The sequence below is a fragment of the Sus scrofa genome, chromosome 9 (genome assembly GCF_054392235.1).
Source record: "Sus scrofa isolate SSC_HxYL_T2T_F1_AM1 chromosome 9, Sscrofa_HxYL_maternal_Yorkshire_Landrace_v2.0, whole genome shotgun sequence".
NCBI classification, from domain to species: Eukaryota; Metazoa; Chordata; class Mammalia; order Artiodactyla; family Suidae; genus Sus; species Sus scrofa.
In genome coordinates, this window is record NC_139391.1 from 53,268,791 (window position 1) to 53,292,490 (window position 23,700).

The following is a 23,700-nucleotide window of genomic DNA, read 5'->3' on the forward strand; positions in this document are numbered from 1 at the left end:
TGGTTTCAAAATCTTATTTTATTTTCTGTCTTTATGTATACTTTCTTTGTATTGTTATCTAGGGGATTTAAAAATATCCAAAGTCTTTTCAACATCATTACACTTGTCCTTAAGGCAGCAATGTGTTTCTCTCAATAAGTCATGAAATAATTGGGACATTCCTGCTTCACAAGGCCTACAAGATAGTTTTGAGTAACGGTAGAAATATCTCCCTAAAGAGAACAAAAAAGGAAATGTGACCACCTTGCTTAATCTCACCATCTTCTAAGCCATGATTTCCCTCCAGAACTTTAACACTTTTGTGTACACAGGAATGAGCCCCAAGGCTGTGTCTGCTTCTCAGACAAAAGACATCTGCCTCCCACACAGCCTGCACCCCAGGTCTACATATGGAGAAGCTCTCTCTGTCAACCCTCCCCTGGACCAGGTTGCCTCCCCATCTTGATGTTAGGGATTGTGGGCACCAGAGGTGATATTTTATGTCTCTTTCTAACATGCACTTACCTGTACGACGATGATAAAAGTAAAAGTGGTCTGTGGTACAAGCCGTCGGGAAGAAAAGATTAAATTTCGAGCAAGATTTTTGTGGCTTGAGGCAAGTGAATCCATCATAGAAATCACATGCATTGCAAAATCGAAACCCTAAAGAAAGAGGAAAACTTAGATGCAGAGCTCTCAGGAGAGGGATTCTGCTGCAGAAGCAGCCCCCACCTGTAACCATCTACACTCAGGTGGCACAAAACTCACAAGAAGGATGCTACACCCTCCCTGGCTTCCACCAGGAATCATGACTCCCTTCAGGAAGCCAAGGACCCCCTTCACACCCAAGACTGGGGGCTAAAAGAAGACATTAGAACAGTGAGGGAGGAGAGTGAGGTATCAGTCAGGGGGAGTAGACAGACAATGTGTAATAGACTCAAAAATGTCCCCTCTCATTGTGGCATTATTTATCCAAGAATTGCAAACGAACTACACCATACATTTCCATGTCAGGACTCTGTCTCCTGTGAAGAGAAGAAGAAAAATTCTCCTTGAACCACTTCATACCAGCCCCAAGAGTCAAGTCACCAAATCCCTCTCTTCCTCTCCACACATTCTCTGCCCACCCATTCACCCCCCCGCCCCTCCCCCCGCCGACAAGTGCACCCTCACCAGGCCTCACCCTCATTCATGAAGAGCACCGTGAATACGCCCAGCAGAAACAACCGGAACATCCTGGGGCCCATTCCCAAGAAGGTCCAAGGACGAGGTTCCAGCTTTTTTTATTCTCATCACCTGCCCTCAGGCATCCCATTAGAATCACAGAATCATAAATTTCAGGTCAAACCACTTGAGTCCTCTCTACAACCTTTCCAAGAGACAGTACATCCTGTCTGGGTTTCCACCTACTTAGAGCTCAGGCCAGGCAGAGGTCCCCCTGCATTGTTAGATCTGGCCTAAGATATTCTTGTTGGTGTCCAGTCTCTCTCCCGAGTACCTCTTCACATGGTTGTATTTCTATTTGTTGGTCCGGCACACAAGACATGTGCAAGTCCACATCCACAGGAAGTCCACTCAGGTCTAACAAGGCTGGGGTCGCTGAGCATCTGTGAGGGAGTTTCCTGGTCCCTTGAAGGTACCATAGCCCTCCTGCTCCCTCCAGAGGCACTCCATCCTTACAAAGTGAGGCCCCAGGATCAGAGACCGATCCCCTACATGCGGTCTGACTGCCTGGGGCTGCACATCTCTGAGAGATGGATGGGACAGCCCAGGAAAGCAGGTGAGGAGGTGAAAGGGACCTCAGCTTCCCTCCAGCTTTATGCATTCCATTTTCCAAGGGGAAAAAGATCATAAATGATTACTACAGTGGAGAGTCATACACTGAGGGTTCTGGGGAGAAGGAGGAAGAAATATTTGGGTCATCTGCCAAAAAGCGGGTTTGGGGGTACTAGAAAACACAGGGATGGGTCTAGCTGTAAATTTACCCACAAAACTCCCTTACCACACTTCCCATGGCCCTTCTCCTATTGGAGTTTTGTCTCCAGAGGACTCAACCCAGTGTGTCACTCCACCGCTTTTCCTCACTGAAGGGGGCTTGGGCCCTCTTCTCTGCCAGGAATGAAAGCTCCACAAATGTGAGAGTTCCGTGTATTGTGCTTTCTTCTCCTCAGCACCTAGAATGACGCTGCCCCTTGCACACATATCAGATACTTCAACATGTCTGATGAAAAGAAGCCTGGCACGATGGGTAGGGCTCACCTGAGAGGCACAAGGGAGTGGTGCCTCTCTTCTGACAGCCTCGAACTCCAGGTTTGCCAGATGAAGTTCCTGGCCTTCACCCTGCAATTAGCAGTTAGGACAGAGAAGACCTGTCCTGGGGAAGGAGCAGGGGTGGGGCCTATACACCTGAGTGGGTTCATTCCCAGAGCCAGACACCCGCTCAACCCAAGCAGCATCCCTCATGTCATCTTCCTTCCCAGACTATGCCCTGCACCCCTCCCCATCTGCTGTGGGACCTCAGATCAGTTACGGAACCTCTCTGTGCCTCTGTGACTGCATAGGTGAAAACAGGAACTCTCCGAGGCATATCCGATGGAGTTGTTAGCACTGAATCAGCTCACGGGTAGGTAATGGCAAAGGGGAGGGAACAAATTTTAAGACTCTACTTGCTGTCAAACAAAAACTCTTTGGACATGTCACACATTTTACCTTTTGAATTCTCTGAACAACTTCATAGCTCGGCAGTCATCTTACAGTTGAAGACCAGGATGTTTAGATTGGAGTTTTTTCCCCCAGGTGATGAGGCGCACATCTGCCTGATTCACTGGGCCATGATCTTTCCACTACACTGTGCTGCCTCCTTCTCTCTACAATCTGGAGAAGGGTTCCCAGGGCTGGAGCTCCAGAGCAACCTGTACCCTGAGTCATCAGATAACTTGGGAGAGAGGGAGAAAAGGGTAAGAAAAATACTGTCTCTGTTAAGAAAAAAAAAAAGGGAGCGGTGGTTCCTGTTGTGGCTTGGCTTGTTTAGAACCCGATGTGGTCTACATGAGGATGCAGGTTCAATCCTTGGCCTCGCTCAGTGGGTTAAGGATCCAGCATTGCTGCAGGCTGTTGGTTGCAGTTGCAGCCTGGATCCAGTGTTGCCAGGGCTGTAGCATAGGCCTCAGGAGACAGTTCTGATTTGACTCCTAGCCTGGGAACTTCCATATGCTACAGGTGTGGCCACAAGGAGACAAGACAAACAAACAAACAAACAAACAAACAAAAAACAACAAAGAATCTCTCTCTAATAGAGAAAATACTCATGGGCAAACTCCTACTGAAATTAGGGTCCCACAAGCCTCTTTGGGATTAAGACTTACATGTCACTGCCAGGGAAATAATTCACGGGGAGACCTCCTTTGTAAGTCTTGCATTTGGAACATGGGAGACACAGGCAGCAATTCATGGATAGTAGTCCCGGGGGGTCTGAACTGAGGGCATGAGACTTATCCCTCCAAGTAAAAACTCTTACTCCCTCTGGGAAGGTGTTCCTGAACTGGTGATTAAACTCTGGGCATTAGTCCCAAATCCCATGCAGTCCAAATCTTTGCCCTGTGTTTTTTCACGCAATTCTGAACACTACTGCCTGTGGAAATGTCACAGAAATTTGGGGATTTTGCCAAACTTACTAAAAAGTCAATAAAATTCCCTTTGTGCCCCCGAATCTGAGAAAAACAATGCGAATATTTTGCTCTATCTCCATATAATATAGTTGTATACAACTATATATGTATCTCGTAGTCATGATAATCAACCTGTCATAGTTGACGCTGTAAATGTGATATTCTGAATTTTTGTTGTGGAATGTGTACCCTCACTGCTGTACCTAACTATCCCTCCTAGAATGTCAGACCCCAAAGTGCCAGCCTGATTCAGGAGCTGGTCCCTGGTAAAATCCCTTAAAAGAGGCTTATTTATTATAAAGTTGTGCTGGGGAAAGGTGGTGGACCCACAACTGTGCAACATAACTCTATGGCATTCATTATTTTGATATTCCCCAGGCAAAAGTGAACTGCATGCTATCATTTTGTGTTCCCCAATGCCAAAGCACAAGGACATATCAGAGGTAAGATTTCTGGAAGGTTTTCGCATTTGGGATCCTTTGGAGCCATAGAGTCCTGTCAGCCAGAGGAGATGTCAGATGTTTCAATTGGCAGAGACTTCCCTTCAGAGGTTTTACCTGTCTAAAGAGCACTATAGGCCAGGGGCTGAAGTTAAGTACCTGGCTTGGCAAGGAGTAGAACTTGGCAGTGGGGGGGTGGCTGCAAGAATGACCTGTGACCTGCTAAAGGTTAACTGTCACTAAGGCTTAGATTTGTCTCATGGGGTGGAGTGGGCAGTAAGATCAAGAACAGATTCTTCTAGAATGGTCTTTGAAGTCAAGGACTCAGGTTCAGAACAGACCGGTTTCTCTCAGATGCGTGAGTAGCAAGGAATTAACTAAGTTCTGATTTAGGGAAACAGGGTGACATATGGAGCTCTACAACTCAGAATTACCAAAGGCTACAGAAATATCTAAAGGACTGTGTAGATCCCTACAAGGAACTCCACTGAAGTGTCCTAGCAATGGTTTCTTCCTTCATCTCCAGACATCTGTTGTCTTTGGGGGTTTTTATAGGTATTTTCAAGTGCCTTTCTAGATGCTACACTCCCAGCCACAAGCAGTATTCTTCCAGGAGAAGGCAAGAGGAGCTGACTCAGGATCATTGGAAAAGACTCTTATTTCCAGATCAAGCCCAGAGTCTGGAATGATTTCCAGGATTTTGAATGCTGTGTCAGTTCTGCTAGTCCCCACTTGCTTTCCTGAGGACCTAATCCTGAGTCTACTCATACTCCCCAACTTGGGAAAGACAAAAACCCAACTCTTCAACTCCTTCCACAATGAGTGACTGAAAGAGAGCCTCAGAGTCAGAGAATGGTTGATTCCAAATGGGCCCAATTCTTTTTTTGTTTGTTTTGGTTTAGTTTTGGCTACACCCATGGCATATGGAAGGTCCCGGACCAGGGATCAAATCTGAGCCACATCTGCAATGGGCTGACGATCAAACCCATGCCTCAGCAGTGACCCAAGCTACTGCAGAGATGCTTTTTTTTTTTCTTTTTTCTTTGTTTTTTTAGGGCCACACCTGTGGTGTATGGAAGTTCCTCCCAGGCTAGGGGTCGAATTGGAGCTGCAGCTGCCAGCTTACACCACAGCCATAGCAATACCAGATCTGAGGCATGTCTGCAAACTAAACCATACCTCATGGCAATGCCATATCCTTAACCCACTGAGCAAGGCCTGGGATTGAACCCGCATCCTCATGGATACTAGATGGATTCATAACCTGCTGAGCCACAGTAGGAACTCCCACAATGCTGGATTTTTAACCCACTGTACCACAACGGAAACTCTGAAAGGGGCACGATTCTTATCTGCTGTGACTACGGCATCTGTAATAGCTCCCAGTGAAGTGCTCACCCTCTTGGGCCTCACTTAGTGAGACTATTGTGCTTTTTGTTTTGTCTCTTTGCCTATACTTTCCTGATCTTTCTCTTTCCGGGGCCCTTTCTCTCTAGTCAATAATGTAGCTCATCTCACTGAAACCAGGGTGCTTGCAAGGGTGAGGTAATGAGAGTTTCATTTTCCTCTGCTTACCTGGCAGTCAAGGGGGGACTTGTGGGCCACAAATTGTTCCTGTTATTACACACAACAGGTTATACCATAGGTCACAGAAGCTATTTAAGATTCAAATTATTTACCCTTTGAACCAAGTTCTGTAAATGTAAAGCAACTGTCTTTGAAGGTCACATAAGAAAATAATGGTATGCATGTACTGTCTTTGGTTACATAAGAAAGATGGGATGGTCTGATAATCATTGTGTTGTGAGTCACAAATTTTTATGTACCTGGAAGAACAGCTCCCATACCTACTTTTGTAATTTGTGATGTGAGAATAATGAACCATCTTGCTGCCTCCCTTCTCTCAAAGAGAATAACAAAGAATAGCTAGCCTTAAAATATGGTTTGAGAAACAATAGTTTCAGAATTTCAGTCAGGTCTTTGCACAGCCATTGGTTGGCAATCAGGCACCAATTACTCCATTGCTTAAGAGGACAGGATCCATTGTCCCATTTTTCTCTACATATGAGGCCACTAAACGTGGTTTAGAAGGAAAGTAAACAAGGCCTTTCACCATTCTGCATAATAAGATGAAATACTATTCTTAGGGTTGGCATAAATTTGTGCAGATTACATTTAGGGGAATATTTCCCTTCCTGATTATGACCTTCCTAAACTGACCATGCTGTCTCTGAAAATAAAGTTTTCAGAGAGCAGTAAGCTTGTGTATGTGTGTGCCTATGTACACACATGTGAGTGTGTGTGTGTGTGTGTGTGTGTGTGTATACAGGTACATGCATACCATTATTTTCCTGCTGAATGGCCAGAAAGATTGAGGAGGATATAAAAACCTCATGCTGCTGGGTGATCTTAAAGGGAGGGAACTTGGTAGAGCAATGCCATCTAGGACTGTTTCGTGGATGCAAAGATGTAAACCCCTTTTGAATGGGCAGGCCAGTGGTGAAGACCTTTAGACCACAGATTGTCCCTAACTACTCTCCTCTCCTCTCCTCTGAGGATCTTTTCCATCATAATAATCCCTATCCCTGCCTGAATTATTGATTTTGGGTGAAAGAGTCTGTGAATTATTGTATGTCAGAACATACACTAGGGGGCAGGAAGTGAGTCCCTGAGAGTAGGCAGTAGGGCACCTGAGGGTACCTTTTGAAAGGCTGGCAGGGGTGGGGTGAGGATTTATACTATGGAGGATTTAAGAAAGAGGCATGAACCTGAAGGGAGACAACCATAGCAAGGAACTAGCTGTGCCCATGAAGGTGCCACCTGTGATAGGTTTTATTTTTCTGTATTTGTCTTCTGTCCCTCAAATCATGGGAATAGACATATATTGTGTGTAGTTTAAAATTTTTGCTTCTTTTGTTAAACCAATCATTCTCAAACATCATAACACTCTAAAATCTCAAACAACCACTTATTCTAATATTACTAGAAATAAATAAATGAGTGGGGCAGTAGAAGTGTGGCCCTTCCACTTTTGCTACTCCACTTGAACCCCAAGCCATGATGGCAGCATCTTATCACTGAACACTGTGTTTCAGACTACCTGGCTTCAAATCCCAGATATGCCTTTTACTAATGATGTAATCACGTCCAAGTTGGTTAACTTCTTTGCACCTACTTTTCCTTACTAACAACAACAAAAAAGACTAATTTTAGTATATACTCATACTAATAATTAAATTCATTTTAGATGTTCCCTGGTGGCCTAGCAGTTAAGGGTTTGGCATTGTCACTGCTGTGGCTCAGGTCACTGCTGTGGCGCAGGTTTGATCTCTGACCCAGGAATTTCCTCATGACATGGGTACAGCCAAAAAAAATATATTATTATTAAGTTAACTTTAAAAAGTAATGATGCTAACCTCATAGGTATCTTGTGACAATGAAATGTGATGATTCATGTAAATGGTTTAGAATAGTGTCTACTACAAGAAAATTTTCATTAGATATTAATGACTGTGATTAGTATATTGAGAACCATAGCCAAAGAACTCCAGGAAATGCCTAAAATCAAACTGAACAAGGGTTCTCATGGAGCTAAAACTAATGTATTTAAATAATACAGAAGTGAATATGATAATACCAAAGCCCCTTGATCTTAAATAACCTTGCAAGAGAAGCCCTCTAAAGGCAGGGTTCACAAGAAGACAGAGAGCCTGGAAAAGAGCTCTTTGAATTACTCTTTTTTTTTTTTTTTTTTTTGTCTTTTTGGCATTTCTTGGGCCGCTCCCATGGCATATGGAGGTTCCCAGGCTAGGGGCTGAATCGGAGCTGTAGCCACCAGCCTATGCCAGAGCCACAGCAACACAGGATCCGAGCCGCGTCTGCAACCTACACCACAGCTCACGGCAACGTTGGATCGTTAACCCACTGAGCAAGGGCAGGGACTGAACCCGCAACCTCATGGTTCCTAGTCGGATTCGTTAACTACTGCGCCACGATGGGAACTCCTGAATTACTCTTGAATCAAATCACTGAAGTGTGGAAGGTGGTCAGCCTTGAGGAAAATGGGCAGCCAAGAGTGAGAGACATCCTTTGAGACCTGGATTAGACACTGTTATGAAGTAACTGATGACAGCCCCTTAAGAGCACTGAAATGAGTATTTGGCTTTACAGATAGGAGCAGAGATTAGCATATTCAATTCCTAACCACCTATCAGAGAGAGAGAAAAATTCCCTGAGGTTGCAGAGGCAGAGGGGAGGGAGCAACACAACATAGCATTGGAGAAGGTAATGGCTAGTGATTTTTACAGTAAAATATTATTATGGAAATTTAGATTTCTGAAGAAGAGCTCTGATAATTTCTCACTGTTCATTTTCAGAGGAAAAAGAAAGACGAGACATTCCATTGGCCTGTAGGAGAATATTTAAGGTTTATAGTTGACACTATAGGCTGAATCTTAGCTTTCTTGATAGGGACTAAGGTAGATAGATATGGCCTGGCCACCAAGGTCCTACATAGAGATCCCAAGGCTTCTGAGACTGGCAGAAAGTATACAAAAGAATAAAATTTATTTTACTTTTGGCTTCTGCAGCAGCCAACTTTATTGTCCAGGGTTGAACTGGGATTTGTCTCACAATGAAAACAAAGTCAGGAGGCAATATTCAAAGATTGACATTCAAAATCAGATAGGTAGAAGACAATAGCCTCAGATAATTGTTCTTGGGGGAAAAAAAAGGAAAGAAAAGAAAAGAAAAGGGGTTAGCAAAACTCTAGTTCCTTCTCAACAAGTCAACAACTGGGGAACTCAAGAGAAAATTTCTTCAGGGTATAGAGTGGATGCCCCCAAAACTATGATGTTTAAGTCTGCTCTATCATAGAAAGATGTGTATGCAGTGTAAGATAAACATCATATGATATCATTTATATGTGGAATCTAAAAAAGGATACAAATGAACTTGCAGAACAGAAACAGACTCAAAGAATTTGAAAAACTTATTATTACCCAAGGGGACAGCTTGCGGGATGGAAAGGATGGACTCAGGGTTTGGGACTGGCATATGCACACTGAGGTATGTGGAATGCTTGGCCAACAGGGACCTGCTGTATAACACAGGGAACTCTGCCCAATACTCTGTGATAATCTAGGTGGGAAAAGAATCTAAAAGAGAATGGATGTGTGTATATGTATGATGAATCACTTTGTTGTACAGCACAAATTATCATAACCTTATAAATCAACTATACTTCATTAAAACTTAAAAAAAAGAAAGTTGTGAATGAATTCAGAGGGAGGAAAAAATTAATACCCTCCACATTTCTAGCTCTAAGAGAAAGTTGAGGGGGTTGAGGGAGAGAAGAATGAAAAAGCAAGTACTATGTTTGTCCCTTATGGGCTCCAGGAGTGGGAATTTGACAGCTTGGCAGAGGAAAATCTTGCCCTATTCCCTGTCTGAGACTTTGGGAGGGAATTCTCCTTACACACCATCTTCTATCAAGCTGTGACAAGGGTTTCTCATGGTGACCATGGTTTAACAGCATAGGCAGCAAAAGGAGACACTAAGGAAAGCTTTCTCAAACCACCTTTACTTGTGTATGGAGTGAACACTAAATTAAAAGTCAGTGGGCCTGCCTGGGGGCTTGATATGGGACACCAAGGTGTTAAAAGGCACAGACTGGGGTGGGATTGGCAGGAGGGATGGAGCAGAAACCGCTGAGCCAATGGGCTGAATGAAGCACCCAGCCAGCAAGGGCTAAGAGGAGGTCCATTTGGCAAAGGGAAAATGGCCCATCTCCTGGGAGTACTGCCTGAGGCATAAATAAGAAATGGACCACAAGTTCACCAGGCACAGACAGACAGCACCAGAAACCTAGTGTGACCCTACATGGAGAATTAACATGAGACAAATCTGTGGGTCCCCTGACAACTAAAGTCAAGTCTCGGGGACTGATTTTCTGAGTTTAGTGGTTGAAGACACAGGTCAATACCATTCACATGTTCTGCTACCAGGTGTGTTTGGTTACATCTGCAGGGCACAGTAGTGGTGTTTTTTTTTTTGTTTGTTTGTTTTTTAACTATGCAACACTAAATACCTAAAAAAGTCACATAAATATCTAGATTTGTGGATATTTTAAAATCCACCTTAAAAAACATTTTGTGGTATTTTTAATCAACAAAGGATTTGTCAATGCTGAACCTGAAATACTGCATGGACCTTGGCCAGAGGTCTCCAGCTGCTGCCCTTTCAGAGAATCAAAAGTTGTCCAGTTTCTTAGAGCCTCTACTGCTCCATATTTTCTCCAGATATAACCAACTGAGCCTAATTCATAACATTTGGTTGGCAGTTTTACAGTCTACATGCAAATATTAATTAGAATTCTATCACTTGCAAGTATCAGTAATAGGAATCAAATTAGCTTAAATAAAAAGCGGAACTTCTCCTAAGAGTACTCTGGTGTTTTACAGCACACAAGTAGAGAATCACAGGAACAAACTTAATACAAATACCCAAACACGTCCTCTCTTCTCTGTCTCTTTTCATGAATACATATTTTTCTCTTCTCTGGCTTTAGCTGAGCTTTCTCTACCTCTTCATCTGCTTTTAGGAAAATGGTCATCATCAAGAGTTGCAAATGTGTATCTCCTCAGCCCTAGAATGGAGCCAGCCCACTCTGGAATCCAGCCTCATGCTGAATTCCTTGAGAAGGACACTGAACAACTCAGCTTGAGGCAGTTGCCCACTCTGGACAGCTCTGCTGAGCCACTCAGGACTCTACCCTTCATTCCTCCCCCCAGCTCCAGGCACAAGCGATTCCTATCCACAGCCTCTGCTGTTCACTGCAAATGCTATTTCTGGCCATGTCTGTCTGATGAACCACTGGACATAAAATCTTGGTAGAATGAGTGACTTTTTGCACAAGTGTTTGCTCCCAGGACACTGCAAGATTATACTAGTTCAGAAGTACTGAATCTTCCTCTGTTCTCACTTCCTGGAAAAAAGATTAAGAAGAATTGCACTGAGACACTATGGAAAACAGTATGGGAGTTGCCATTGTGGCTCAGCAGGTTAAGAACCTGACACAGTATCTGTGAGGATGTGAGTTCGATCCCTGACTCCACACAGTGGGTTAAGGATCTAGCGTTGCCAAAAGCTGAGGTGTAAGTTGCAGATGCAGCTCAGATCTGGGATTGCTATGGCTGTGGCACAGGCTTGTAGCTGCAGCTCTGATCCAACTCCTAGCCTGGGAACTTCCATATGCCTCAGGTGCAGCTATAAAAGAAAAGAAAAGAAAGAAAACTAGTATGGAGGTTCCTTAAAAATAAAAAAATAGAGTTGCCATATGATCCATCAATCCTGTCCTTGGGCATACATCAGGACAAAATTCTAATTCAAAAAGATACATGCACCCTCATGCTCACTGCAGCACTTCACAACAGCCAAAACATGGAAACAACCTAAATTTCCATTAACAGGTGAATGGATTAAAAAGATGTGATACCAAAGCAATACTGAAAAAAACAAAACAAAACAAAACAAAAAACACCAGAACTGGAACAATCAGGCTCCCAGACTTTAGACCCTACTACAAAGCTACAGTCATCAAAATGGTATGGTACTGGCACAAAATCAGAAATATAGATGGTGGAACAGGATTTAAAGCCCAGAAATAAATCCAAACACCTATAGTCAATTAATCTATGACAAAGGAGGCAAGAACATACAATGGAGGAAAGATAGTCTCTTCAGTAAATAGTGCTGGGAAAACTGGACAACTGCATGTAAGAGAACAAAATTAGAGCACTGTCTATCACCATACATAAAAATAAACTCAAAATGGATTAAAGACCTAAATGTTAGGCCAGACACTATAAAACTCCTAGAGGAAAACATAGGCAGAAGGTGCTTTGACATAAATCACAGCAACATCTTGTTTGATCCACCTTCTAGAATAAAGACAATAATAAAGACACAAATAAACCAACGGGATCTAATTAAACTCAAAAACTTCTGCACAGCAAAGGAAACCATTAAAATAATGAAAAGAAAACCCACAGAATGGGAGAAAATTCTTGCAAATGACTCAACTGACAAAGGTTTAATCTCCAAAATATACAAACAACTCATACAATTCAACAGCAAAAATACCAAACAACCCAATTAAAAAATGGGCAGAAGACCTAAATAGACATTTCACCAAATAAGACATATAGATGGGCCAACAGGCACATGAAAAAATGCTCAACATCACTAATTATTAGAGAAATTCAAATCAAAACCATAATGAGGAACCACTTCATACCAGTTAGAGTGGCCATCACTAACAAGTCAACAAATAGCAAATGCTGGAGACAGTGTGGAGAAAAGGGAACTCTCCTACACTGTTGGTGGGAATGTACATTGGTACAACCACTATGGAAAACAGTATGGAAATAACTCAGAAAACTAAATATAGAACTACCCTATGACCCAGCAATCCCACTCTTGGGCATACATCCAGACAAAAATTTCATTGAAAAAGATACATGCACCCATATGTTCATCACAAGCCAAGGCATGGAAACAACCTAAATGCCCAATGGCAGATGAGTGGATTAGAAAGATGAGGTACATATATACAGTGGAATACTACACAGCCATAAAAAGGACACAATAATGCCATTTGCAGCAACATGGATGGAACTAGAGACTCTCATACTGAGTGAAGTAAGTCAAAGAGACAGACACCATATTATATCACTTACATGTGCAGTCTAAAATATGGCACAAATAGGAGTTCCCGTCGTGGCGCAGTGGTTAACGAATCCGACTAGGAACCATAAGGTTGCGGGTTTGGTCCCTGCCCTTGCTCAGTGGGTTGACGATCCGGCGTTGCCGTGAGCTGCGGTGTAGGTTGCAGACGCGGCTCGGATCCAGCGTTGCTGTGGCTCTGGCATAGGCCGGTGGCTACAGCTCCGATTCGACCCCTAGCCTGGGAACCTCCATATGCCGCGGGAGCGGCCCAAAGAAATAGCAAAAAGAAAATAAATAAATAAATAAATAAAATATGGCACAAATGATCTATCTACAAAATAGAAAAGATCATGGACATCTAGGACAGAATCGTGTTTGCCAGTGGGGAGGGGGAGATAGTGGGATAGATTGGGAGTCTGGGGTTAGTAGATGGAAACTCTTGCATTTGGAGTGGATGGTCAATGAGACCCTGCTGTATAGCACAGGGAACTATATATCTAGGCACTTGTAATGGGACATGATAGAGGATAATGAGAGAAAAAGAACGTATATATACATGTATGACTGGGTCACTTTGCTGTACAGCAGAAATTGACAGAACATTGTAAATCAATAATAGTAAAAAATTTAAAAAAAAAGATGTGGTATGTATACATAATGCAATACTACTCAGCCATTAAAAAATAATGAAATAATACTATTTGCAGCAACATGGATTGACCTTGAGATTATCATACTAAGAGAAGTAAGTCAGAAAAAGACAAATACCTTATGATGTCACTTACTTGTGGAATCTAAAATATGGCACAAATGAACTTATCTATAACACAGAAAGAGACTCACAGACATAGAGAACAGATTTCAAGTGGGAGAGGGGGTGGGAGAGGAATGGATTGGGAGTTTGTAATTAGCAAACTATTATATATAGAACGGATAAATACCAAAGTCCTACTGTACAGCACTGGGAACTATATTCAATATCCTGTGATAAGCCATAATGGGAAAGACAATGAAAAAGAATATTTATATGTCACTTTGCTATACACCAGAAACTAACAACACTGTAAATCAATTATATGTCAAAAAAATAAATTAAAAAAAAAAAAAAAGGAACTGTACTGATTTTGAAAGAGCAGTGCCCACAGGGAGCACAAGTCAAAATAAAGAAAATTAAAACCAAAAGAAAATGAAGCCATAATGGCTTAGAAATTTCTTAGAAGATTAGGAAGAAAAGCAAGAAGAGAGGAAATAAATCAGTTTGACTCTGCTCAAAGAAGTATTTTACGCTTGAAGCCAAATCTCTTGGAACCATTAAAAACCATGTACAGAAATTAATCATGCAACATGATTATTTCCAAACCAAATTATATTTCTTGTTTTTTAAATATATTTAAAATTTTTCTTTCTTCCTCCCTTCCCTTCTTTCTTTTCTTTTTTTTTCTTCTATCTTTTTAGGGCCACACCTGTGCAGCATATGGAGGTTCCCAGGCTAAGGGTCCAATTGGAGCTGTAGCTATCAGCCTACACCAGGGCCAGAGCAACACGGGATCTGAGCAGCATCTGCGACCTACACCACAGCTCACAGCAACACCAGATCCTTGACCCACTGAACAAGACCAAGGATCGAAGCTACATTCTCACAGATGCCAGTCTGGTTCGTTAACCTCTGAGCCATGACAGCAACTTTGAACCTCTATTTAATTTTCTAATTACAAAATAATACATAGCTGTTCTAAATTTTAATAGAGGAATATAAAAAGTTTATGTTCTTTGCCCACCCACACCCCTCACACATACATACCCACCCTCAAATCATATACTTTTGAGATAAGCAGTTTACAGTGTGATTTAGAATTAAATTCTTAAGTGAAAAAGCTGGCAACTGGAACAGAAAGCCTCCTCTACCAGCAGACCCTACAGCAGATCTGGTCCCTCTTGCAGACAGCACCCCTTGGTGGATAACAGTTGTGACTGCCACAGGATGAGGCTGCTCCTCTTGCTAGTTCATTTTAAAGAGAAGCAGAGTCACTGCCTCAAGGTTTTCATTTATCCAGGAAATATTGACTGATCCCACCTCTAGGTACCAGGCACTGTCCTAGGATCTGGGAAAACAATGATAAATATGGTGGTCATGGTTCCTACCTTCATGTAATGTATACATAAGTAATCGAGTAAAAGAACAAAGTCTGACATGCGCTATGAACAATCCAAAGAGGGTACTGGGTATAAAATATAAAATAACAAAGTGGTCAGAGAAGAGCTCTGGGGATGGTGACATTAATAGAAAGAAGGATGAATATTCTGCTCAGTATGGAACAGCGGATGGGAAGGGTATGCAAAGGTCCAAAGGCAAGTGATAAGTATGTTTATTCAAGGAAATGAAGGAAGAATGGGGGTGGGCTTAATGAGAAAAGGGGAGAGAGAGAGAGAGAGAGACTTTAGTTGCTGTGGAAGAATAGTTTAGAGAAGTGAGACCACTGATTAGGAGGTGAGTGCAGTGGTCCAGGCTAGAGATATTAGTGTTTAGTGTTAGAGTTTTAGTAGTAAAGATGGAGAAAAATAGCAGCATCTGAGATATATTTGGGTGGAAAATTAGTGATCTACTGAGATTAAGACAGGGGTGACTATCAAAGACTCCCAAGAGTTTGGTATGAGCAACTGGGTAGAAGTTTCATTACTCCCTGAGGAATCCTGGACATGGGATACGAAGAGCAGAGATCAATTAACTAAATACATATTACATTTGAGAGTCAAGTGAGACAGTCAAGTAAAAATGGCAAGTAGGCAGTAATTATGTGACTACATAGCCCAAGAGATAAGACTGGGATGTAAAATTAAAAGCAGGGGTCGGTCGGGAGTTCCCGTCGTGGCGCAGTGGTTAGCAAATCCGACTAGGAACCATGAGGTTGCGGGTTCGGTCCCTGCCCTTGCTCAGTGGGTTGACGATCCGGCGTTGCCGTGAGCTGTGGTGTAGGTTGCAGACGCGGCTCGGATCCCGCGTTGCTGTGGCTCTGGCGTAGGCCGGTGGCTACAGCTCCGATTCGACCCCTAGCCTGGGAACCTCCATATGCCGCGGGAGCGGCCCAAGAAATAGCAACAACAACAACAACAAAAAAGACAAAAAGACCAAAAAAAAAAAAAAAAAAAAAGCAGGGGTCGGGGGGCAGGATGGGAAATATGATGGTTAATTTTGTGTGTCAACTTGACTAGGGCTAAGAAGTGCCCAGATATCTGGCAAAACATTATTTCTGGGCACATCTGTGAGGGTGTTTTCAGAAGAGACTAGCATTTGAATCAAAGTAAAGATCGGTCGCCTTCACCAATGAGGGTGGGCATCATCTAATCCACTGAAGTCCTGAACAGAACAAAAATGTGAAAAGAGCAGCAAATCTGCTCTCTGCATGAGCCAAGCACAGGCATCAAAGATCCTGGTTCTCAGGCCTTTGGACTCAGATTGAATTACCCCACTGACTTTCCTGGTTCTCTAGCTTGCAGACAGCAGACTGTGGGATCTCTGGGTGTTGATAATCACATAAGCCAATTCAACTGATCAATCAATCCTATTGAATCCTATTGAATCTGCCAGTGATTCTAGAGGAACAGAATTTTAAAGATAAGTTTTCTTTCTTTTTTTTTTTTTTTTTTGTCTTTTGTCTTTTGTTGTTGTTGTTGTTGCTATTTCTTGGGCCGCTCCCACGGCATATGGAGGTTCCCAGGCTAGGGGTTGAATCAGAGCTGTAGCCACCGGCCTACGCCAGAGCCACAGCAACGCGGAATTGGAGCCGCGCCTGCAACCTACACCACAGCTCACGGCAACGCCGGATCATTAACCCACTGAGCAAGGGCAGGGACCGAACCCGCAACCTCATAGTTCCTAGTCGGATTCGTTAACCAATCCTAAAGATGAGTTTTCTAAATCAGTTCTGGAGTTTCCAAAATTGGCTCTCTAATTTGATTAGACTTAAAGATACCAATGACCAGACATTATTTACAGTATAAACAGAGAACTGATAGGCCATGGCAAGATCTGGCAATACAGAGAAGCAAAATATCTCCACTGAATACTCCTTATCAACCACTTAAAAGAAACAAGGATTAGATGGCTATGTCTAGATACTTTCAAACTTTTCTGGAGAACTAACAAATAAGATTGGCTGGTTGCTCCCAGTGTCATTAGAGAATGTGTAAAAGAAAAATGAGTTTAGGGATTCGAATTTGCAGCTCAAGGATCAAATGACAGAAGCTTCTCTGCATGCCCGAAAGAGAACTTCATCTTCCGTACCGCCCTCCTGGAGCCGAAGGGCTGAAACTGCCTAAGGTAAGCACAGAACCTTGTTGTGTGACTGGCTGAATTACAATGCAAATTGAACTCCCAGTCTTCACTTTAAAGTGAGGGCACTAATTAGAAAAGGATGGGACCCTGTAAGTTGGAATGATAAATATGGGGACACTAAGCCTCTAAATTTTGAAGAGTCTTCTTGGCTGGTGGAAGAACCCTCCCCAACCCCAGCAGAACTGACTTCCCCTGCCCCAGCAAAACTGGCCTAAGCACAATGACAGTGGCCTCCCCACACCCACTTGCCATACCATCCCCACCCTCAATGGTATCAGCCTTTCCACCCCAGGTGAGGGGGTTAACCCTCCATTACATGAAACTATAATGGCCTCTTTCTGACAAAGTTGTCTTGCAAGATAACTCTGCTTCTCCTCATCACCCACCCTACAGCCCCTCTTTGTTTTTAGACCTATAATTGGACTCAAGTCCCAAGGGAACCCTAAGGTGTAGTACAAAGTATGACCCATGAATAGATGAGCTACACTCCAAAAGAAGTGGGTGAGCTTTCTAATTTACACAAGCAGAAATCCAGGGAACATGCGTGGAAGTGGATACTAAAGGTATGGGATAATGGGGGAAGGCACATAAAATTGGATCAGGCCAAATTTATTAATATGGGCCCACTAAGAAGATATTCCACATTTGATGTTGTGGTTTAGGGGTTAGAAGAGAGTAGAGGAAGGAATTCAAAGGCTTTGGGAGATTAGAAAGTTAGAGTGTATTTGTCATTTAAGACCTACACACTCACATTAGGGAATTCAGAAGACATACCTTTCACTAATACTTAGAGAAAGAAATTTATGAGGGGAGCCCCAGGGTCCTTGAAGAGTTCTTTGATCATTCTGCTTTCTAGGCCAGATCTTACAGTGGAAACTGCAGTCACTCAACTAGAAAACCTAAATGCAATGGAAGAAATTGGACTCAAGGATGGCAGGGGCCAGGTTGCAGAACCCAAACACCAAAAGCAACATGGGCCTGGCAACGGACAGCAGATCCCAAGTAGCAATCAAAATAGTTTGATTCATGCAGAGCTATGCCACTGGCTAATTATAGTGCTCCCAGAAGTGAAACAGATAGGGAACCTAATAAATTTTACTTGATATGTATAAGCAGGAAAGTTCTATATCAAATGATCAGAAGTCTAAATCAAATAATTAGGGAGTTCCTGTCTTGGCTCAGCTATTAACGAACCTGACTGGTATCCAAGAGGATTCTGGTTTGATCCTTGGCCTTGCTCAGTGGGTAAGAATCCAGTGTTGCAGCAAGATATGGTTAGGTCTCAGAAGTGACTCAGACCTGGTGTTGCTGTGACTGTGGCTATGGCCACAATTCAATGGTTCCAATTCAATCCCTAACCTAGGAACTTCCATATGCTGCAGAAGCAGCCCTAAAAAAGAAAAAAAAAAATTTTTTCAATAAATTCTTCCCCCATCAGAATCTCCCAGCCACCATGTGGCTGGGCCATAGTGCCCTCAATTCTAAGACATTCAGCACAAGCCAGCAACCAGAAATGATCAGCACTATTCAGGCTAACAGCAAGGAACAGATAACACAATGCATTGGGTAGCTCTGTGGTATCTGAGACATACAAGTCCTACAGGGATCAGCTCACTGTAAGCTTTCAGAAACTGGGAATTTGGGAAATCCTATCTATTCCCAAAGCTCTCAAATACCTTAGATTAATCAAGATTTACTAACAAAAATGAATTTTTGTCCAAAAAATATCCCCAAATAGTCATATGTCCTAGAAAAGCCTAGTTTGGACTGAAGGTACCTTCTATCCCACAGGGCATCTTTCCTCCCAGGGTTCCCATTTCTTTCTCTTTCAGTCTTACTCTGGGTCAACCCTTGAGTCAATTATTCTCCTAGGTATCTTACTTTCATTCTTCCCAAAATTTTTCATTCAAAAATTAATGTTACTTCTCACAACCTCCTAAGGTTCTGAGAAATCAGGATCTTTTTCTGTCCGAGCGTCAGGCTGAAACTACTGTCTATTAAGTCCCCTAATTTCTGGCTTTACTCTAACTACTTTTCCTTGAACTGTGGGCACAGAAATTTTCTGATCTTTTTCCTTCTCACACGAAAAAACTCTATTCAGTTCTTAATTCTTTTCTTTCTAAAAATGGAAACATCTTTAAGAAATACACCAGATACAAAGAAACATGGTGTAAAGAAAACCTCATTCACAATCTGGCATGTCTGATCTTAGTCTTTATTTATAACAGTTGGTTCTTAATCAGGGATGATTTTTGCCCCTGAAGGACATTTGGTGATATCTGGAGAGATTTCTGATTGTCATTATTGGCATATTACTGCATCTAAAGGGTAGAAGCTGAAGCTGCGGGCTTACACCACAGCCACAGCAGCACCAAATCCGAGCTGTGTCTGTGACCTACACCACAGCTCATGGCAACACTGGATCCTTAACCCACTGAGTGAGGTCAGGGATCAAACCTCCATCCTCATGGATACTAGTCAGATTCATAAACTTTTTTTTTTTTTTTTTTTGGTCTATTTTCTAGGGCTGCATCTGCAGCATATGGAGGTTCCCAGGCTAGGGGTCTAATCGGAGCTGTATCCACTGGCCTATGCCACAGCCACAGCAATGCCAGATCTGAGCTGCATCTGCGACCTACACCACAGCTCACAGCTACACCGGATCCTTAACCCACTGAGTGAGGCCAGGGACCAAACCCGCAACCTTATGGTTCCTAGTTGGATTCATTAACCACTGAGCCACGATGGGAACTCCAAGATTCTTAACCTTCTGAGCCCCAACAGGAATTCCTCATCTCCATTTTAAAAGTGAGAAAACCGAGTCAAAGAGAGGCTACATAAGTTGCCCAGGTCACAAAATTAGGGAGTGGAGGAGTCAGAATTTGAGCCTGGATAATTTGACCCCAGGGCCTACAGCCTGAGCTATTAGCCCATATCCTTTAATATTATTCAATGTGTCTGAAAGAATCCAAGAACAGAACAGCTAGGACTGAACTAGTAATTAGTAAGGAAAAGGAAATGGAAGAGAGCTGAGTAGTACAAAGGAAATGGAACAGATGAGACTTACAAGGGAACAAATGACAGAACAATGTTTACGAGATATACCGGGATGAGAAAGAGTGAAAAATGATCATCCCTTAAGGGGTGAGAGCATGGGGAATGGATAGTACCATCAACAGGAATAAAGAAATCACAAAGGTAAAGATGAATACTATTTCAGATATGCTGCATTTGGAAAGATGAAAAGATATCCATGTAGACATTCTAGTGTGCAGATAAGACAGACTTTAGACACTCGGAAGAAAAGTAAGGGTTGAAATTATAGATTTTGCAATTACCTCACATAAAAGGAATAGTGGAGCAGTTCCTGTTGTGGCGCAGCAGAAACAAATCTGACTAGGAACCATTAGGTTGTGGGTTCGATCCCTGGCCTCGCTCAGTGGGTTAAGGATCCTGCATTGCTGTGGCTGTGGTGCAGGCTAGCAACTGTAGCTCTGATTCCACCCCAAGCCTGGAAACCTCCATATACTGCAGTGTGGCCCTAAAAAGCAAAAAGAAAAGGAATAGTGGAAGCAATAAAACTCTTACGTTCTCCAAGGGGTTGGGGGGAAGGTCCAATCCTTGTGGATCAGCAACAGTTGAAATGCAGAAGTAGGGAGGCAGGTACAGAACTAGGATGGGGTAGTCTCCCAGAGTTCAACAGATGAGTTTCAAGAAGAGAGCAGGCTGCCTTCTCTTTTCGTTCTATACTGTCTACTGGAAGATCTCATTCTCAGCTTTTTCTTCAGCTACCCTCCACCTATATACAAATGAGAGAAAAGAGAGGACTTACAGTTGAAGTTTGAAAATGTCAACAAAGGTGTGAGGTAAGCAAAGATATCATAAAGGAATGACTAACTTAAGCATGAAGATATAACCAGCTGAAAGCAATATTTGAATGCATAAAGATGCTGATGGGTTAATAAACCAGCTAAGCCTAATTAGGGAAAGCATTTGGAAAAGAGTTGTGTTACTACCAAAAGGTAAGCAAACCATATTATGCAACACCACTAAGAAGCAATCAGTGAAAATTCTTATTAGGGAAACTCCCTACAACCAACAATATAGCAAGGGAAAAAATGGAGGAGGAACTTGCAGAATAAGAGAAGCTTAAAAGACATCAACCAATCACAACATGTGAATTGAATTGGATCCTGGGTCAAACAAACACAGTAAAGAAAAAAGTGTGAGACAAGTAGAAAATTAAACTGAATTATTTGATGATGGTAAGCAAATACATTAAATATTTTAGCTGTAAAATAATACTGTGGTGCAGGTTCAATCCCAGGCCCAGGAACTTCTGCATGCTGTAGAAATGGCCAAAAAATAGATTTTAAGAAAAAGACTTTTATTTTTTAAGAAATCATATTAAAATATTTATAGATTTCAGATACCTGATATTTGCTTCAAATTAATACAACAGGAATTATGTGGATAATGATATAGAACCAACAAGATTGGCCAAAAGTTAATAATTGTTGGAGCTAGGCACTGAGTTCTTGGGGCTTCATTATGTACATTTTTTCATATGTTTGAACGTTTCCTTCATACTTTTTTTTTTTTTTTTTTTTTTTTTGTCTTTTGTCTTTTGTTGTTGTTGTTATTGTTGTTGCTATTTCTTGGGCCGCTCCCGCGGCATATGGAGGTTCCCAGGCTAGGGGTTGAATCCGAGCTGTAGCCACCGGTCTACGCTAGAGCCACAGCAACGCGGGATCCGAGCCGCGCCTGCAACCTACACCACAGCTCACGGCAACGCCGGATCCTTAACCCACTGAGCAAGGGCAGGGACCGAACGCGCAACCTCATGGTTCCTAGTCGGATTCGTTAACCACTGCGCCACGACGGGAACTCCCATACATTTTTTTTAAAGATGCAATTCGGTTTGCAAGAATAGGATTTCCTTCCATATACTGCAGTTTAGAAGGCGCTGGTTAAGTTTTTTAACCTGGGTTCAGTGGATTTCAAGGAAACATGAGGATTATTAATCAGATTGAGACAAAGTTGGAGGATGAAGTGATCCACCAAAAAAACAAGGATTGAGTGGAACGCAAGATACCACTTGAAATATGACAAGAGATAGATCCTCCAAGTTGTTATCAATTAACAGGTTTCCAAGATAAAATTTGAACATAAAGGATAAGAGGAACTTAGGGGGATGGGGCTGTAAGGAGTTTGTTGAATGATCAAACCAACAGGTAAGAAAAATGACTGTCTACTCTTTGTTTCTAAGAAAAATCGGAGGTTCAATGCCAATGAAAGAGACATGAAGGAAGAGATGACCAAACCTAAACATGGGATATCTGTTCATGAGAAAAGGATGTGTGCACTAAGTGGTGTTAAGACTTTGGAGATCTAAGGGGAGGGTCTTCAAATCTTCTGTCAACTTCTCCTTTATTTTTCTTTCTACCCACAAATCCAAAGTGCCTTCAAGGTAGGACCTGACACAAAGGGGTTAAGAGTAAGAGCTAAAATGACGTTTCAGGAAAAGGTTTAACATTACTTTCTCCCTTTCATAGACTCGGGAATTTAGCAAAACAGTGTAAACTAAATGTGTCCACCAGCACCTTCCTATCTGTGAGGTGGGGTACAGAAAGCTCAGGACTTGAAAGACAAGTTGCTTAGGTTGCAGGGCAGTGACTAGGACATTGAGTTGTGAAGACCTCTACTTTTTGTGTGTGTGTGCGCGTGTGTGTTGTCCTTTTTTTTTAGGGCAGCACCTGCGGCATATGGAGGTTCCCAGGCTAGGGGTCTAATCGGAGCTGTAGCTGCCGGCCTACACCACAGCCACAGCAATGCAAGATCAGAGCCGTGTCTGCGACCTACACCACAGCTCGCTGCAACGCCGGATCCTTAACCCACTGAGCAAAGCCAGGGATCGAACCCGCAACCTCATGGTTCCTACGGGAACGACTGGGCCACGACGGAACTCCTCTTTTACTTTTTAAAATCTCAACCTCTGTAATTTTCAAAGCCTAGACCTTTTCTCTCAGATATGTAAACAAACATACAATAAAAACAATGTTTAAAGGTAAGATTCTGTGAAGGGATTAGTTGGGAGCATTCCTGAAGAAAACCACAAGCGAGGACTCCTTCTGGCAAGGGAGTCAGAGTGGCCAGAGCAGTTTGAGAGCTCCGTTGGCAAGGGCTGGAGAGACAGCAATGGCTCAAATCAGAGAGCCTTAAAAGCCACGGAAAGGACTCAAGGAGCGGATGCAAGTCTCAGTCTTTACCTCGAACCTGTACTTATCCAACCTCGGGGACTGTCAGGAGGGAAGCACCAGCCCGCAGGCTCTGAGAGCACCCTTCTCCCGACGCCTCGGAACCGGCGGCCTCCAGAAGCAAGAGAGCTGGAAGACTGATTCCCTTGAGGTGGACGGAACGTTTAAACGCCTCTCCCCAAACCCAGCTACCTCGCCATTTACCGAGGCTTGAGAGTCCTCTTCTTTCCTTCCGAGACGCCTGAAGGCGCCGCCCAAACAGTTCCGGGTTACGACCTAGAAGACCGCAGGGTGTT

General features: G+C 42.8%; 1 protein-coding gene and 1 pseudogene across 2 annotated transcripts in view; one reads left to right on the forward strand and one right to left on the reverse strand.

Annotated features, from left to right (window-relative positions):
- Positions 1–23,647, reverse strand: LOC100736666 (prostate and testis expressed protein 13 pseudogene; annotated as a pseudogene). Its single transcript, XR_014816684.1, has 5 exons — positions 23,609–23,647; positions 20,736–20,946; positions 1,168–2,914; positions 505–721; positions 1–212 (listed from the first exon to the last, which is right to left on the reverse strand). The product of XR_014816684.1 is annotated as a prostate and testis expressed protein 13 pseudogene (transcript).
- ST3GAL4 (ST3 beta-galactoside alpha-2,3-sialyltransferase 4) overlaps positions 1–23,700 on the forward strand; it is a 1,054,305-nt gene that overhangs the window by 555,171 nt on the left and 475,434 nt on the right. The gene's annotated exons all lie outside the window — the stretch shown is intronic.